Source organism: Adelges cooleyi, unplaced genomic scaffold (assembly GCF_023614345.1).
Source record: "Adelges cooleyi isolate 19-005CV unplaced genomic scaffold, UGA_ACOO_1.1 ACOO_flye_CR_arks_rails_tigmint_CR_PRNA_8, whole genome shotgun sequence".
In the NCBI taxonomy this organism is placed as follows: domain Eukaryota; kingdom Metazoa; phylum Arthropoda; class Insecta; order Hemiptera; family Adelgidae; genus Adelges; species Adelges cooleyi.
Window position 1 is genome coordinate 1,333,121 of NW_026096513.1, and position 18,822 is coordinate 1,351,942.

General features: G+C 30.1%; 1 protein-coding gene across 1 annotated transcript in view; it reads right to left on the minus strand.

The window, feature by feature from the left end:
• The window catches only part of LOC126845730 (neuroglobin-1-like), a 69,671-nt gene that overhangs the window by 17,637 nt on the left and 33,212 nt on the right, over positions 1-18,822 (minus strand). The gene's annotated exons all lie outside the window — the stretch shown is intronic.

An 18,822-nucleotide genomic window follows, 5' to 3' on the forward strand; every position in this document is an offset into this window, starting at 1 on the left:
TAATCTGATGTAGACTAGGTTTTTTTGTTTTTTGTGTTTATTTCTTAGATCGATAGTTCTCTAAATTACAAAAAAATATAGCAAATGAACAAGCATGAAAGTTTTGGCTTAAACACACCATTATACTTCATTTTATACAATCGTCTCGTTATGAAGTCACAATATAAAATACTACTTGTTTATTACGTGTTTATTTATTTATCGATTTAGGCTTTATTTTTAGGGTTTAATGTATATCATGATTTTTTCAACTTTCTAAAGTTAAGAGAATGGCGATTTGAGAATAGAACCATAGCTAACGGAACGTTACTTAATTACTGAAATAAAAATTTGAAAATAAAGGAAGATTGATGGTAAATTAACCAGAAAAGTTAAACAACTGACTGTTAGAAAATTAATAAATTGCTATTTTTAAAACGTTTAATTTTATTTTTTAAATTGTTTTAATGAAGATGTGACGTTTTTGTTCTTTCTTGGTGCTGTTTTGATACTAATGTTAAATGCTATTGGTAAATATGATTTACAAGTATAATATTTAAGTGATAAATAGTCATCGTTTAACAGTAGTCAATTGTTTACGTCTTATATAGGATTTAAACGATTTTGAACTATGGAGAAATAATTATCTTACAGACCGTTACTATTATACATAGTTGACATGTTCATAGGTACAACAAATGGGGTGTTTGTATCATCATTAATCTTTCTTTGAAAAAAGAAATATCAAATAATAATAGAAAAGTAATATTTTTGTTACAATAACAAACATTTGTAATGGGATACGGTTGAATATAATTTCAAAACTAGATACACCTATTTAAGCACTATAATAAAAATATGTATCGCGATAAAGCTTCGTATTTAAATACTCTTCATTAATATTAACAATATTTCAAAGAAATTATTTCGTAATTATTAACGATTATATTTTATGGTCGCAAAATTGTAATCATCCTTCCATGAAAAGTAATTAATGAAAAATACTCATATAGGTTTTCGACTATATATGAACATATCAATTTAATAAATAAACTCTGAGTATAAATTCGGCAGAAGCGAATTTACATAGGGTAATCAAGGTGATAATATATCACTTCCATAATTTTTAAAAATATACCTGATAATATTTGTTGAATAGAAAACTCTACTTATTTACTTAGAAGTTTTGGACAAAATGTCACAAAAAAAAAAGAACATTCCATTATAATATTAGGTAAAGTATTATATGTTTATAGTAAAAGTATAGCAACTTAATTTCATTAATGTTTTTTCCACTTTACGAACACGTTTTTTGAAAACCTTTTTTGCCACGATAATGAAACTTTTTAAAGAAAGAAACATAGCTCATTTTTTTTTTGGCTCGGCTATGAGGGCATTACGATTTTCACAAAGGAGTGAAGAGGAAATTTTTTGTTGCATATTACCCCCCCCCAGGAGAAATGTGTAAGTACGCCACTGAAATTCGGAATTCCGTAAGGCGAGAACGACGTGAAGAATTGAAATATTAACAGAGGGTCGTCCATGACTTGGCAACTTTAATTTTTTTTTTTAGGGAAGCTAGCTTTCAGTAAATGAGCAAATTGGCCCACGAGAAAGCCGAGAGAACGAAGTCCATTATTATAACGTATTGGGCCGGGAATCCTAATGAGGTCCAGTAATGTAATATAATGGAGACTCCGTGAAATCGTCAGCTGAAGACGAGGGTTTTATTGACCACAATGACGACGGTGGTAATTATGCCATCGGTTTTCTTCGACCGCGATAGTCACGGTAAAGGGCAGAGGTGAGTCCGTAATAAATTATTCAACGGCGTGTACATGAAAGCGTGTAAAAACCAAACAAATGCTTTTCCCTACCCGTCGCCGAAAAACGCCCTAATGAGTTTCTTTTGCGTCGGTCACCCCACGGGTTGACAGCTCCGGCATGGTCGTTACACAAGCAACTTTACACTCGACGGCGGCAAAAGTGTTCTCATCTATATTCATTGAAAAATAGCGTTGCAACGCTAACGCTCATTTCCCCCCAGTATTTATAGTCGTTTACAAAGTTATTTTCCCGTCTTGTAACTCGTTTTAAAAATGCTTATTTATTATGAATGTATTTTACATACAAATTCAAAACTTGGCCATCGTAACTCGACATCTCCTCTATATTGTTGTATAATATTATACCTACACAGCTATACCCAGTGGAAGTGACGTTATTACCTATCGTGCCACGTTAAAGAATAACAATAATCTTTAATTATTCCTACAATACCATTGTTAACATTACAATATAGCGTGTATAAAAACATAATATATTACATCTATTGATGACACGTTGTTGATGATTCGCCTATAAAAGCGTACAATGAATAATTCGACTAAACTATTAGTTGGACATAGTTATTGGAAAAACATCCATATTTTAGAAAGCCGGAAGACTGACAATTGCGTGAATGATTAAAGTGGTGACCAAAATCAATCAATTACAATAAATCAGTACAACAGCGTACCACGTTCTATATTTGTACACGTACGGATTCACAATAAACAACCCGTTTCGGTCCATTGAACTGCCCTTGAAAATTGTAACGTTAAAATCATTTGTTTTCAAAGATTATCCTTTGAATTTCCTCTCGCTCATTAATTTGAAACTTTTGCCAAGAACTTTGAACTAAAATATAACTATTCAACACTGAAACGCTTTTTGCCTAAAGTCGGCTGTTTATGAAAATGTCCCCTGGTAGGAGGCTGCCATTTTGTGTACAGTTATTGTTTTGACCATGATATTTATTGTTTTTCTATGATTTATCAAATATATGACCACAGACTATATGAAAATAGTCTGTGATATGACGCTGTTATCATCACCTAACCTAACATTTTAATAGGTATCATGGAAAAGTAACATAGCATTTTTACTTTCTATGAAATTAGTACACAAAATGGCTGCCTCCCAGAAGGGGATATTTTTCAATCTGAATACGCGTTCTATAAATCAAGCTCAGTTCTATTCAACAACCAGAATTCCAGACAACTGAACAATATTTTTAGACAAACCTCACTAAAGTAAAATATTAGAAGACAAGACTTGGTAATTTATTTTAGTACAAATTACCTACTACTAATTATTCTGGGCTATTTAATTTAACAAAATAGCAGATGCAAGAAAAATGTAGCAAGAAATATACTGATGTATTTACCTTGAGAGAAAACAGTTCTAACCAACTGGGTTACGACAAAGACAAAACGCAATATGTAATTGAAATAAGATACTTTGATATTTTCAACAATTTTTATCGAATAATTTCGGTTAATTAATAAGTGTTTTTATGCTTAGAAATATTAACTCTAGTGTTATTTTTTGTTGACACACACAATGTTCATGATATGGCTCAATTATATTATGCAACTCTTTATAGAAGTTAAAACGACCATAGTCTGTTGAACAATATTGTTATTTCATTTATATTAGTTGATTAAACTGATTCACTGAAGCATAAAATAATATATTGCGATCATGGCCTGCAAATGTGGTAGACAGATATATAATATAGTTAATATTGATATAATTTCTCATTACTGGATATACAATGATGATCATAACGTGAACGCGTTTAATGAACGGGTGACATTGTTTTAGACAGAATTTGTGATCGGTTGAGTAGCTGTATGAAGGAATCGGTTCAGTGGTTTGAGATATCTCCAGTTATCTATATGTATATTAATAATAATGTTACGTTTCATTGGCACGTATGTTTATGTTAAATAATAATTTTTATAATTTGCATTCCACGCAAATACATTATCTAACAAATCTAGAAACAATATTCTGCCATTACTCACTGAAAATTGTAATGATCACTCTTTCAGCCGAACACCCACTCTATTAAATCTACTCTTTTTCCTTAACATCCTATTATCCTATATTGATAAATCAATCATTATTTTTTTCCTGGGCTTATGCTTGATCTATGCTGTGACGAAAAATATATAAACCTGGTATCATGTATTTGTTATGGTTTCAATAATACCTTTTACGTTTGCATTCCGTTTTCTTAAATTAACCCTAAACTTGCGTTAATTCAAATTGTAGCTTAGCCATAATTTTAGCCAATCAATTAGTTTTTTTCTGAATGTTATTTCTTGGTATGTCATGGGACTTTTAAAAACAAACGGCTTAATTATTAATTTATAATATTCTTATAATTAAACGAATATGTTTTATACTAAAATAAAGTACTTATGTATATAGTGCATTTATTCAATGATGTTATTCACAGGGCGTATCGGGTATGCATGTTCACATTTATTAACACACACAGTCATATTATACATTTAGGTACAATATATCCAACAAAAACCTTACAGTGAAAAGGGCCAAATTCTAGACCACCTCTCGATAAAATCAGCCTATCAAAGTAGTGATATCTACATTGTGGCCAAGTCTGCTATTTCTTTAGTTCATAACCTCACTTCATTCCTACTTTCATGAGCGACAGTGCTCTTTTATTTGTATTGCTTAACACTTGGCCAGTTTTTGAATGGAACATAACCTTTCTGAATGTGGTAGACTTGGTCGCAATGTGGATACCACTACTTTGATTGGCTGATTTTTTTTTTGGAGTTATCTCCTCCTATCTCCCACGTAACTCTTAGGTAAGTGCATTTGATAATGATGTTTTATGCTTCATTTTATTATTCAGAAAATTGTCTGCCGGGCATTGACAATGTAATGCAGCAGAGCACGTGGAACTAATGTTTAGCACTGTTTGCGTCGGATACGATTTTTATGCACGAAGGGATATGGGCGATACAATAAAACGTTCGGAGAAGCGCATTCATGTTTTATTACCAAGTCTGAAATCCACGTACTTACGAATAATGTCCAACTATAAAAATACAAAATGTACGCTGAGCAAATAAACCAAAACGCTCAAAATCCAAAAACAGGTATTGTAGTAATATTTACATAACCGAAAAGCTTATAACACTGTTACATAGAGTATAAGTAACCTGTTAAACGTGTAAATTTACACTTTTATTTAATTTAAAGATCAACATTAATATTTTTTATTTGTGCATTAAAACTTGATCGTTGTCTTTGAAAATATTGACATAAAAGAAACCAACTTTGAACAATTAATTTGCCAGCAATAATAAGCGCTTGAAACTTAAAACGGGACATTACGTTGTTATCCTCTCGTATTTCGTAGCTGTGCTAATGTCAGGTTGAACTTTTTAATTCTTCAAACTGAATTTCCACAAGCCAATACTTACCATAATGATTATCTATAAAAATATGGCTCTGCGCTATTTATTTTATACATTTCAAAACATGAACTAATAATATTCCAAAAATTATACACAAATGTTTTGTTAATACGTTTGAAAACTAAACAACATTTTTACTGCCGGGAGATTTACAAAAATAGAAAATCCCACAATAGAACTTGTGTAGCTGTAGAAAACCGAAGGATTACGTTAAACACCTTGTATATACCATTACGACCCCTACGACCAATTCTGTATATATATATATATATATATATATAATTTTTAGTTACAACGATATTGTCATAGTTTTGTTGAACTCTGTAGGCCTATAAGCTCTGTAAGCCCGACGTCATCGCTATAATAAAACCGAGAAACAAATATAACACTAGTCGTTTTTCAGTGTTGGATTTAGATCATTGGCGAATAATAACGACGACGATTTCGATTCGCATAAAAAATTATGGAGCTGGCGTATCTTTCTTGGCATCCATGTACAATTCTTACATTATAAAATATATAACACTTTAGTTGGTACTCGAATAAGTCTATATATGATAATAGTTTTTCATAAAAAGTAGCACATAAAAAAAAGTAAGAAAACAAAGTATACTATTGAAATGTATACCAGAACGTGGACGATATACCTAAAGCAGGGTTTACACGATTCACTCTGGATGATCAATTTGGATAAATTATCCAAAGTGAGCTAAGGTTTGACCTGACTCAATTTTGTAAATAGTTCACTATCTGGATGATCATTTAGATTATTCATATGATTTTGATACTTACACGGTTATTTTTAACGAATTCATCCAAAAAGATTATATAGAGCCAACCGTGTAAAGTTGGCTTACATTATAACACAATTTAAGCTAATTAGTATAAATCTTCTTCCATTTTTATTTAAATTGAGTATTTTTGTCTTTTTTTTCACCATCATTGCGTTGTTAACATATTGGTATTTCATGTAAAACAATTTTTAAAGTGAAAACGAAGAAACTTTATTGAAACATTTTCCAAAATGTATAGTTTTTCCGTTTTTTTTCAAGGCAGCAGGTAATTTATTCGAAAGAATATTGAACGGGACAATTGCCAGAGGCAATCGCCTCGCCTGGGCTGCTTTAACAATTCGGCAGTCGACACACTGCTTATTCTTTATTGTTACCGCAAAAAAAAAATTAAATGAAAAAAGCTAACATACTATAAGATCTTTTAAATCCTTCAGCTACCTCGAACATACCAATTTACGTCCCGTTTGGGTATCAGGTGTTGTTAATAAATAATTGGTATAATTTGTATTACAATATAACGCGTAGGATATAATGCAGGAAACCAGTAAAGCATAAAGTTTGTAAATTGTGAAAAATGGACGAAAATTGCGTCGTTGCGTGCCAAAAAAATCCAATATTTAATACAAACTTATCAAAGGACAAACATTATGTATAAGTCAGGTGACCGAAAAAAAAATTAAGTATACGAATGGTATTAATATATTAATGTAATTTTGTTATTAAAAATTATGAAATACTTATGTCAATTATATTACGTTTCCAGGATAATGCCGTAACATAATAAATGTATAATAACAGGCACGCCAGTCTATTGTTATAATATTTTATCATTTTCTTATGTAACACAATACTTATATTAATAAATACAAATAAATGTATACATTTCTAAAAATACGGAGTATGACAATTGACTTCCAAATATTCAGTACATTATTCTCAACTTTAAAAGTTAATAAAATATGTACGTTACCATTTAAGTTTCAAAAGTTGCTATCAAAAAGACTAAGTTGGGAGGGGGTTAAAACAAAAAAAAATTGTAATTTCTTTGTAAACCCTATGAGATATTGAGTGGCTCATGATAAAAAAAAATCACCCTGTATATATATATATATATGTACATAATATATACTTCCCGTTTGGCGTGAATAAGATTTGGTTTTCCAGGTAAAAAAAAATATAACAGATGGCTTCACAAAATCTCTTAAGCCTGAAGGAATATAAAATATTATTTAAAAAAGCATTTTGTTATTAACCTTGTAGTGGCAAAATCCGTGATGCGGCGCGTTTCAAGTACACAGAGTTATTTTATGTCGGCTATGTTGTTGTTCAGAGTATGATCTTCCAAGGCTGTTTAATGTTAAAACAAAATATGTTAAGCATTTCCAAAAATTTGTCTAAGCGATAGTTACAGAAAGATGCAAAATCTACTGAAAACTAAAGAAAAACATTGTATCGAAAAGATTAAAAAAAATGTTGTTTCGATTATTGTTGTCTTATAAGTAGTTTTGTTATAAATTTGCCACAGTGCACAGTTTAACAAGGCAAAGTTTTACAGGGAATATTATTCAAACGATCCCGGCAGAATATGTCAAAGTGTTGCCATAACATTGGCCGTGTTTATTATCTTTAGTCGACACCACGAACAATAAAATATTATCATGTACTTAAATAATTTGTACATCCAAATATTATGTGTGATACACATAATATTAAGATTATATTTTGTTTTTAAAGTATTACAACACTCATTATGAAAACACCACACATCCTATTTTTAATTTGGCGCTCGGTGTAGGCAATTTTTTCAACAAATAAAATAAAAATTACAAGCTAAATTTAAAGCACTGAATTTTCCGTCTTAGCTAATATCGAATATGTGTTTGTTTATTATTCATTAGTATTGACAGTCTGCATTTCATATTTACGTTTTAAAAAAAAAATCAGTCCATTACTTTTTAATCTGAGTTATAACAAAAAATCAGAAAGAAAAACACTACCTTTCAGTTCGAACCACTCTACCGTAGTTACTATTAAATTTTGATAAGATATATGCTATTAAGTATGCACAGTTGTATTTATATATATTTATGTGCGTATAATAACTCAGGATAAGTGCTAAGGAAGACAAAACGATTAGTTAACCGCAACGATTATTAAAGTTGTTCTGATGTGAACTTACGAAGGGATTAAAAAGTTATTTTGGTCATAGTGGAGAGGGATCGTCAAAGGTGCACGAAATGAGGGCGGCAAAGAGGCGATGTCGGCCAACCGGCATGAGAGACATTTAGAAAACAAACGGTACCAAGCGGTATGAATAATTGACTTTGCGAGCCATCTGCGGATTTCATTTCCGCGGCACGGTTTTGATTTACAACAGGAAGTCCTAAGAGTATATTTTCTCCAAACTATACTGCAGTTGCTTATCTTAAAAAGGCAAACAAATTGTTTCAGTGATCCAAACGCAAAAGATTTTATGACCGTAGTCGTAAATCTAAATTTGTCCCACCACAATCTTCTTTATATAGCAATTAGTTTGTTTCGACCATCAATCCAAGAATACTTGTTATTATTATTCTGTATTTCCAGATTCGTGTGTATTCTAAAACAACAATGTACCTAATGATGTCAGTACACCAGTCGCAATTTGTAGCATCTTCGGTACATAAAACTTAAATAAATCCAAAAATCGATTGATAAGCCAATGTGTAAATGAATCTCCAGCAATTTTCTTCATATCTCTTTGTCGTAGTGGTATTACATGGGATGTATATATATACAAATATGGTAAGATATATACTTTTAAACAATATTTTTGTTTTCATAACTAAGCCGTTGTTTTATATCACTGTACATTTTTTTTAATATTTACTCTAGTAACGGCGAAGTTAAAATAAAGATTTTAAAATTGTATTATAACTATTATCATAACTAAACTAACAAAACCAATTTGTAAATACAAATATAAATCAATGGAAATGTTGACTAGTTTGAAAAAATCGGATAATATAAAATATTTCGGAAAAAATGTAAATAAAAACAAAAAAAGCCAGTATCGTGGGAATACAGAGCATATTGAGTTGGGGAGATCACAAGTCTATAAGGATTATTATAATTTATAACTGAAGTGATAAAAACACTTTAATTTACCATTATTTCAAATAAATACTTTAATATGACTATGTAGATGGTAAAAATACAAAAATCATTAAAAGCATTGTAAAATATTTAGTGTACTAAAAATTATATTTTGAGTATTAGGGATGATACGAATACGGTTTATCGTTCGTTAATGATTATATGTGATGTCATTGTTAATCATCGCAATTAAAAATATAATATTTGAAAATATTTTCAAATCTCTGTTGTTTGTTGATTCACTCAACCTAACCTAGAAATTTCAGTCAAACAGTTGATTTTTACCTTTTTTGTTAAAAAAAAAGTTTGGCTACAGATTTTTTCAAAAATTCGTATATTTATGCCTCGCTCAAGATCTATATTAAGTCTCATTTTCAGACCTTAAGTCCTAAAACTTCGCTCGAAATAGAGAAATAATGAAAAATGTTTTAACCCTATCTAGGGGAAAGGTAAACCGTGATATTATTTTGATTTGTCAACTTTTAAGGATAGTATTTAAAAAAAAAAAGTATTCCATTCCATACACATTTGCCATTTGGAACTAATTTGAGTATTTTCAAAAAAAGTTATAGCTTGCCGCAATTTTAAGTTGAAAAATATGTAAATTTGTTGGAGTTTTTCTCGAGTTTGGAAGTAAAAGAGTGAACATTTTAAATTATTGGCAAAGCGAAATACCTTTCTTTCTAATTTATAGTCTCGTTACACCCGTAGAAATCGGTTCAGTGGTTCAGAAAATATCGTGGGTCTAGACTAACAAAAAAAAAACACATCATTGTAAAAACAATACCTTTTCAGCTATCGGAGGAAAACACAAAATCAATAGTCGATTTCGATACGTGGAAAGAAACTAATATTTAATAACGCTTTGTTAATATTTCATTAGATAAGTTGTATTAAAATAATGTTCTCCTATTTATGGTAGATGGATATTATTAATTATATCGTTGCGTCCGGTTAAAATATATATTAGGTTTGAAAAAAATTATCAAGATCAATACTGTAACAGCGTAATAAGTACTACAGTCACATTACACAGTACATGTCTAATTACATGATATTTTTCGGTATAATTTAAAAAAAATTAATATTACAAAAATGTATATTTGCATATATTACGTTATTTATATAAAAATAAAATAAAACGAATCCCACTAACTGTTGTATAATCTCTGGAAATATATTAAAAAAACATGTTGGTCAGTGGTGGCAGGCATCGACGATTTTATTCGCGTTACATTAATTATAAATGATACAATAAATAATGGAAATAATTTAGGTTTGGTGGTGTTAACACTCAAAACTCATGGAAAAACGATTATCCAAACATACCTACGTAACTACATATTTATTTTTAAACAAGATTTATAGATAGCGATTAATAATTTAAAATGAAAACTACTTTATTTTAGAAAATATTTTTATTTATTTACATATAATCTTTTTAATATGTATTTTTATTTTTTTTCTAGATATATTCTTTATTGTTTTACTGTTTTTTTTTTAAATAATGTTTTTATTTCGAAATTTTGGGTTTCTCGAGTTCCATATCTTCCTCTTATCTAAGAATACTAATATCTACAGGAATTTAATATAAAGTATTGCAAATGTTAATACTTATAAGTTTAAAATATTAAGTATTTGGAATTCAATATAAAATATTTATATTTATATTTAATATTACACGCCAAGTACGTTGTAAACGCCATATTTATTATTTACTCTTTAGGTCTGTGGTGATTCAAGACTATTCTGAAATTTCACTATAATCATTTCGGTATTTAATTTACTTCAATAACTTAAGAGTTCTTTGAATGCCAGAGTACTTAACCAATTTTACAAATAAAGGAAAAGAAATTTTAGTATTTATACGGACTACCAAAGGGTAAAACTGAGCTCCTTTGAGGTAATTGGTAAGGCCAAGCAGTAAACCATTTTCATTGTTTCTATGAATGATGTATTAAAACCTATATAATATCTATACAACATATAATATGGCATACACCTTTGATAATGTACTAAATCCGATATCAGCACTTAAACACATTACACGTATAATAGTTTTCTATATTATATTATATATATTTAAAACTAGTTATAGCTAAAAATGTCACCTAATATTTTGTAGAGATAAGGACAATGTGAAATGTGTGTGAACAGGGCAAAATATGTGAAGTTTTCATGCGAGTTTCTAAATAATTTATTGTTTTTTTGTCAAAAATAAATGTGTCTACGTGTCATTTCTACTCTTTCTATAACATAAAAAAAATAAAATAGGGCGACGAGATAGAATTTATAAGATAATATTATATAGAACAGCAATAACAAAAAAAAAAAAAAACCCCGAAAAATATTTAATAACTTCGCCCAAAACTCAAAAGTCGGATCATTTTAAGTTTTTATGACAACAGTATTTGAATATGCTAGTGTTAAATATAGACATATCGAGACATGTCTACTGGTCATCGACCTGACGAGGGAGGTCACAAGGTCTTCAGAAATTGCGAATGTAGATGGTAGAAATATTAAGTATCGAAAAAAACATTAGCATACACTAATGATTCAGCTGTTAAAAAAGCGTAAAAAAAAATTATAAAGAAAATAATGTACTTAAAATTGTATTTCTGGTATTAGAATGGATACGGTTAGGGTTGACCGTCTGTCTATCCTAATAAATAGTTACCGTTGTATCTTATTTATCGTAATCAATTATAAAATGTTTCTCAGTTAAAAAGCAACTTTTGAATAATACACTTTTGATGGCTTTTACCGCTTTCAACATAACATAATATGCTACAATACCACTTAATTAAGTTAATACGTTATCGTGTTTGATTCCTATTCAGTCACATTATTTGAAGCGAACCACCACAGAGCCTTAAAATCTTACTGGGATTGGCCTTTTTTGAACCTCGGTATTTAAAAGGAAATGTTTTCCGGACCCAATGACTTCTATATATAGAGTTCAATTTCCTATCTACATCAATATTTATCCATTTTGTTTTATTAAAAAATGGATCGGTAATCGATATTCGAACCTTACGCCTTGTTCTTGGTTTAGCCTAGTTAGTTGATCTCCATTTATCAGTTTGAATCACAACATATGCTGCTAAACGGTACATTTTTTGTCAGATGCCCCTTTTGTATCACGTACTTTGCAAAATAATAACGTTCCATCAGTTGAGACATTTAATTTCCAAACTGATAAACAAACAATTTAAACGTTTAACCGTCACCCTAGTTTTTGGTATTCAAGAAACTTTATTTTAAGCCAGTATTGTGGGGTTGGGGCATTGTGGAGATAGAGAATATGGAGGGAGGGGAGAGTCATATTATTATAACTGAATGTGATAAATTTTTTTTTCAAATAAGGGTATCGATTCGAGCCTGAAGAGGGTAGAAATACAAAAATTGGTACACCCATTGTAAAATCTATTATTTGCTTAAAATTATATTTTTAGTATTATGGTGGATAGATCTTAATCTAACCCTAATTAACCCTAGTTAATTGTCGGTCTATAATAATTTTGTTGGCGTTATTACCAACAATCAACAATACAATGAAAATATTTTTAAGATTTTAACTAAGACTTTAACAAATTTACTACGGTTAAAGTGTAATTTTCGCTTCATTATTTTGGTTTTTCCTTAATAAATAACAAAAGTTTGAATAGATTTTTAAGAAAATTGGATATGTTACAGGTTCACTTTTGATCTATCTTGAAAATAATTTCTAGACCTTAACACTGCACCTAAAAAAACGAATTACAGAAAGAGTTTCCATATTGAGACGGTCTCATCAACAGATAATCGGAAAGCGACCCGTTGATTTCAAGCCAAATCATAATTTAACGACCGTGTATATAGATTACTGGGCGTAGCTTTTTGGGAAAGACGCTAGGGTGTACCGAATTTTAACAGGCCGTTATCTAAAAATAAGTGAAAGCATTTTACTATAATAATGTTGAATTGAAAGTTATTTTATCATCTTCAAGTTCTAAAGTATATATTGTATTATATACTACACTAGATAGTGGCTAATATCAATAATAACAGGTTATATTACTGTTTATTTACCGTACAACAAACATCATATGGCAACGGGCGTGCAATGGGTTACAGACTTAACTGTAAGATTCCTCAATATGTCTGCGCTTAATGGACTCGTATTAATTAAATCCAACCGGGCAAACAAGCAGAACATAATGATATTAATGTATTTAATGCACGGGGCCACATTCGTTACGGGATAGCCTTTTGTCCCCCAGGATAGCGGTTTGCCGTCCGGGAATATCATGTATACAATGATTTAGATTTACAACAACCGAAAGGAGTCGTTGTCGTAAATTTCCCAAGTTGTGGATCCGTCGACGTTATCTGTGAACGCATTGCGCGTGCTGCTTAGTGCTTAAACAGGGTTAGTGTGCGGGGTCAAGTAAAAGAAAAAAAATCCATTATCACACCGACCCGCGAGCAGTCGGCGGAACCGTGGATTCGAGGGGTTTATCGAAAACAGATTTATAGTATACGAATAATGAACCCCGGAACAGAGCCCATTTGCGTTAAGCAGTACCAGTGTAGCGTTTTTTAGCCATCGGATTTTTTTTTTTTTGGAAATCTTCAGTTTTTTTCCCCCTCGCACTCGGCTCCTCTCCGCCTGACTGACTGTCTACTATGTTTTATTGATAGCGTTTACCGTCGCCGTCATTGTTTCTCGTCGGTCCAAAGCGAATATTATTATACAGCGCGCATCTTTGCCTTATCGGAGTTCACGCTTCACCGTTTGACACACGGTTACGACCCTCTCGCCCACCGCACCTACCCGAGTGAGTGGAAACTGAAACTTATCACTCTGACGACGCCAAAAAAAAAGAGATTTGTCATCAAAAGTATTTTTTTTTTTATTATTCTTCTCTCCTAATAGACGCCATAAATTAAAAAAATCAAATTTTTTAAAACCCGTTTCCGTCGGCTGTGCCGTGTATTGACAGCACATTTTCGGCAGCGCTATGACAAGCATCACAAGTGCATAATGTACATGGACCCTCCTTTCCAAACAGCTGCCGTTTTGCCTGCCGTATTTTTTTCCGTCGAAAAATAAAACATATTGTCATATTTCATTTTATCGAAACTTTTTTTGCGCCATCTAATAGTAATAGCGCCCCACGAAAAACAAAAACCAAAATGCTGACATCCACTCAGCAGAGGCGATGGAAAAATTAACAATTTATCTGCGCCAGCGTATACGACGCAGATATTTTATTTGAACAGTTCAAATTCTTATAATATATACATATATTATGTTATAAGTTAAATATTTGTATCCACCAAATGCGTTTTGCAGTTAATAATATTTTTTTTTAATTAGCGCAATTTAATTCCGTAACATTTCTATTAAAAAATATTCACGAGTAGCAAGTTTAAATAAACTATGTATGTATAGTTGAATAAACAAACTTGAACTTGGCGGTTAATCACACCAGAGTACTCAAGTAGGAACTAGGACAATATGTATGTTTAATAATATTGATTGCTCCTTTATAATAATGAGGAATGACTTAATATTAAAAAAGTTATGAAATATTTTCTTTTCGTGCAGTTATATGGTTAAATATGTGTACAAAAGAAGAAATAATTGAGCATTTAGCGTTTTTATCAAACTTTCATACCCAATATGCAGCTATTAACGAGGAAAACCGTTCAATTCACCTTCCAGCATTACTATTTCTACAACAAAAATTCGAGATTGATAAATGGAACTTCTACGATTTATGGTTTGGGTCCCGTGGAACAGCTTCAACCTTTTTGATAGACTTTTTTTAGAAAACAGGGTATTCCAAAACAGGATTTAATATGTTTTCTGTAATGAAAATACTTTGTGTATCATCCATTACCATTTATACTCTTAACATTTTCATTGATATTATTTCTATTATTTTTATTGTATCATTTCTTTGTTTTAATAAACCGTTATTTCTCTGTCTAAAAATGCGTGTGTCGTATGTTTGTGTTTGTTTACTAGTAGATCTCTGTCAAAAACCGTTTTAATATAGGTATACATATATATTATGTGTAGAATATAGAATACGTGTAAAAATATAGGTTGAATCCATAATTCGGATAAACGGGATTGAATCTGCAATCCGAAAGTATTATTTCATTTTAATTAGAATTGAGGATGAGAATGCCAATATATATCGCGTGAGTTTACGGTTAATCAAGAGAAACAAAAGTCAAAACAAATTTAACAAATCGTATAAGAGTTAATGTGTTTATATATGCTATACTACGTAACGGTGTGGTCTCCAGTATTGAGCGTGGACATTTTCCAGTGACGGCTGAAATGATTCTCGGCGATGACTTGGATGGAAAAGTCAACTGCGCTGTCCAGCGAGTTTATAGGTTGTCATACCAGAAATGATTTGAACCGACAACGACCAACAGAGAACTTGTCAAATCATTGCAAGTCCCATGAACATACAACCTAATCTAAATGACCCAGTCAATGGATAAATATGTGTATAGTGTAGTTAGAAATATTGTTAAAATTATATGTAGAATAATTTTTACGATATACATACATAAAATAGAATTAAACCTTCTACTCAAACTGTAGTACAAACACGGAATAGAAATAAAATATGCATTTTTAAAATGTTTAAAGTTAAGTCGGTGGGTACCATTTAGATAATTGTTATTTGCATTCTAAAAACAGTGACAGAACCGAACAAAAACCAGAAAGTGATTATTATTACAAAGAAGTATATTTTTTAAAAATAAAAACAAATAAATAAGTTTAGTTGGGAAGAGAAGTAGAATGTATTATTAGTCAAAGTTAATATGTCTGGCTCAGTGATAAAATCACTTTCATTCAAACAATTTCATTTGACAGTCAGTCTATAATTGGAATTTTAAAATAAATAATTTATGTATTTTTTAAATCGATTAAACAATGTACAAAATCGACTACACCTTCTCGGCGGGGATTAAAATACCTACTGACGTTAAGAACTTGTGACTTTTTCAATTCTTTATTGGAGAGATTAACAAAGACTTTTAATTAATTTCTCATGTTCTATTTTTACAGTACTACCAAAGTTGTGTACTACTTTCTGATTAAAATTAGACAATAAGTTTCGTTGTTTGTTTTTGACAACAGTAATTAAAATATATAGTACACAACTTGATAAGTAACACAGAATCAAGACCCCGTCCGGTTTTATTCAAATGTTTGAACATCAGTGTTTGTCAGTGCCGCAGGCCATAATTATCTTGTGTATTACAATAAATATTCAATTGTGAGGCGTACATTCAATTTAATTCGGGAATGGCATTTAAAAAACACAAACACAAATAATACTTACATTCCCACATTACAGGGTCTTCTTTTGCACCATATTTTAAATATCTTAACACAATCATATTTTTCGATTACAACATTATAAGTAAATATGGGGAAAATCCCATTAGTTTATTTTAAACACATACATTTATATACGATTAATCTTAGGACAATGAAAAAAAATGTACCTATACATTATACACAATTCATAAGCGTCAAAGCTCATACTGGAACCATCAAAGCTAAAAGAGAAATAATATTACAGAGAACAGACTATTAAAAGCTATTTTTCTTTTTACAAACTTAAAACATTTTAAATTCGTTAGTTGCCAAATTGGCAATAAGTTATAAAAGACAAAACTTTGTTATATTCGTATATAGCTATATACACTTTAAATATATTATGCACGATCGATTGCTACGTATCAATGAAGGTTGAATAGTAGGTATTCCTAAAATTAATTTGGTCAAATACAATTTATATTTTATTTTGTTCCTAAAATATAATTATTTTCATTTTAGATTTATTCCCTTAAATGTAATCTTCTAAAATATTTTGAGACCAAGCTAAATCCGTTTTTTTTTTGCCCTGAGGGAAATTATTCCGCAATCCGGTAAGAGCCATACGCCCCTATTGGTAAGCTTTATTAAATTTACGAATGTCTGTTAAACCTAAAAAGCATCTTCCCAGTCTATTTAAATTTGTAGCGATCCAGCTTCTTATGATTATTATGTATGATTTTAAGAAATTAGTTCCAACTCATGTATTTACAGGCATGTTTTTAACGTGTAAATTATTAGGTATGAAAAATCAACAAAACAACGTTCTTTGATACATAACTCGGCAAATTATTGACTTGTTACCGTGTTATGCTTAATTTTATAAATACAAATAGAGCAAACTCATCACTAAAAATGGCACAAAATATTATTACTTGGTATTTTTCTTAGAAGATGCAAGTTACAGTACTAAGAACGTATACTATTAAATATTTGTAATAAAAAATCAGGTTTGGTACATTTACTAGATTTCAAATTTGAAAAAATCCGTTCTGCAAATATGACTTCTACTATAAATATGGAAGTACCAATTTCAATTATAAATAATAATTATGACAGTAATATAATTATAATAAATTATTACAATAACTTATTTAGAAAAAAACAACACTTATTAAGAAAGTTTCTTTCGTTCAGTTCTGACTTAAACCAACGGGAAAAACTTTTTAATCACTAATTAAAATGTTAATTGGTTTTTTTTTGTTTTATAATTATATAAAATAATATAATCATTTTTATGTTTCGCTATCTTGGAAGTACAATAAATAAACAATTAGGGACACATTTTACCGTCCGTAACCAAAGGTCGAGATAAGAGTACAATAGTTCCGCCTTTTACATTAGTTCAGACAAATTTAAATCCTTCAGATGTTTTGTGCATCGTCATTTTTTATTTTTCTCTAACCACTTTTTTGTACAACTTTTAGGTCCGAGGTCTAAGTTTCTCTGAAAATGTACAGCTGTTACGGTCAAATTTTGTCGCCTACAAACAGTCAGTTAGAAATATGATGAATTAGCGAAAATTCCTTAAATTACATAGTACATAGTAGAGACAAATGCAGAAACAAAACTAGATAAAAAAATGTGTTGAATTTAACATCCCACCATAAGACAGCACTTTTTCTCTAGTTTTAACTTAGTCATAATTTTACTTTTCTTTAATTTCATTTGTACAACTCCACCATTACTTGGGCTAACTTTTAGAGGACATGTTTGGGAACAGGTAGAGGTTAAGTATAATTTATAACTCCACATTTAAAAATGTCTTACGGCATATGCAATTTACAACTAAATACAAAACATGCCCCGGCCTTCTAGTACCTAATTAATTAGCAGCTAGCCAGAGAGAATAAAATACAAATTACAAATTATAAAGTTGTTACTTCTTCTCTGTTTTACAAGAGACTTTAAGTTTGATGCTATAGTTAATGTGCATTTAAAAAAAAAATAATATTTAAAATTTTAACTCTAATGACATTGATTCATAATGATTTTTTTAGATACAGCTTATGTTCTCTTATGATATCCATAAAATTAAGTCTACAAAATATAATATCAGGATTAAACAATATAACTTTAAATTTAATTTTCCGAAATAAAATAATAAAATATTTTATTTCTTTAATATAGGTATATAACTACAAGTGTTACTATGTTTTTTTTGCTCTAGATATTAATTTTTCTGTTTTCTTCAACTACGAGGTCAACCATTTAATATTTAAATATTTAATGTTTC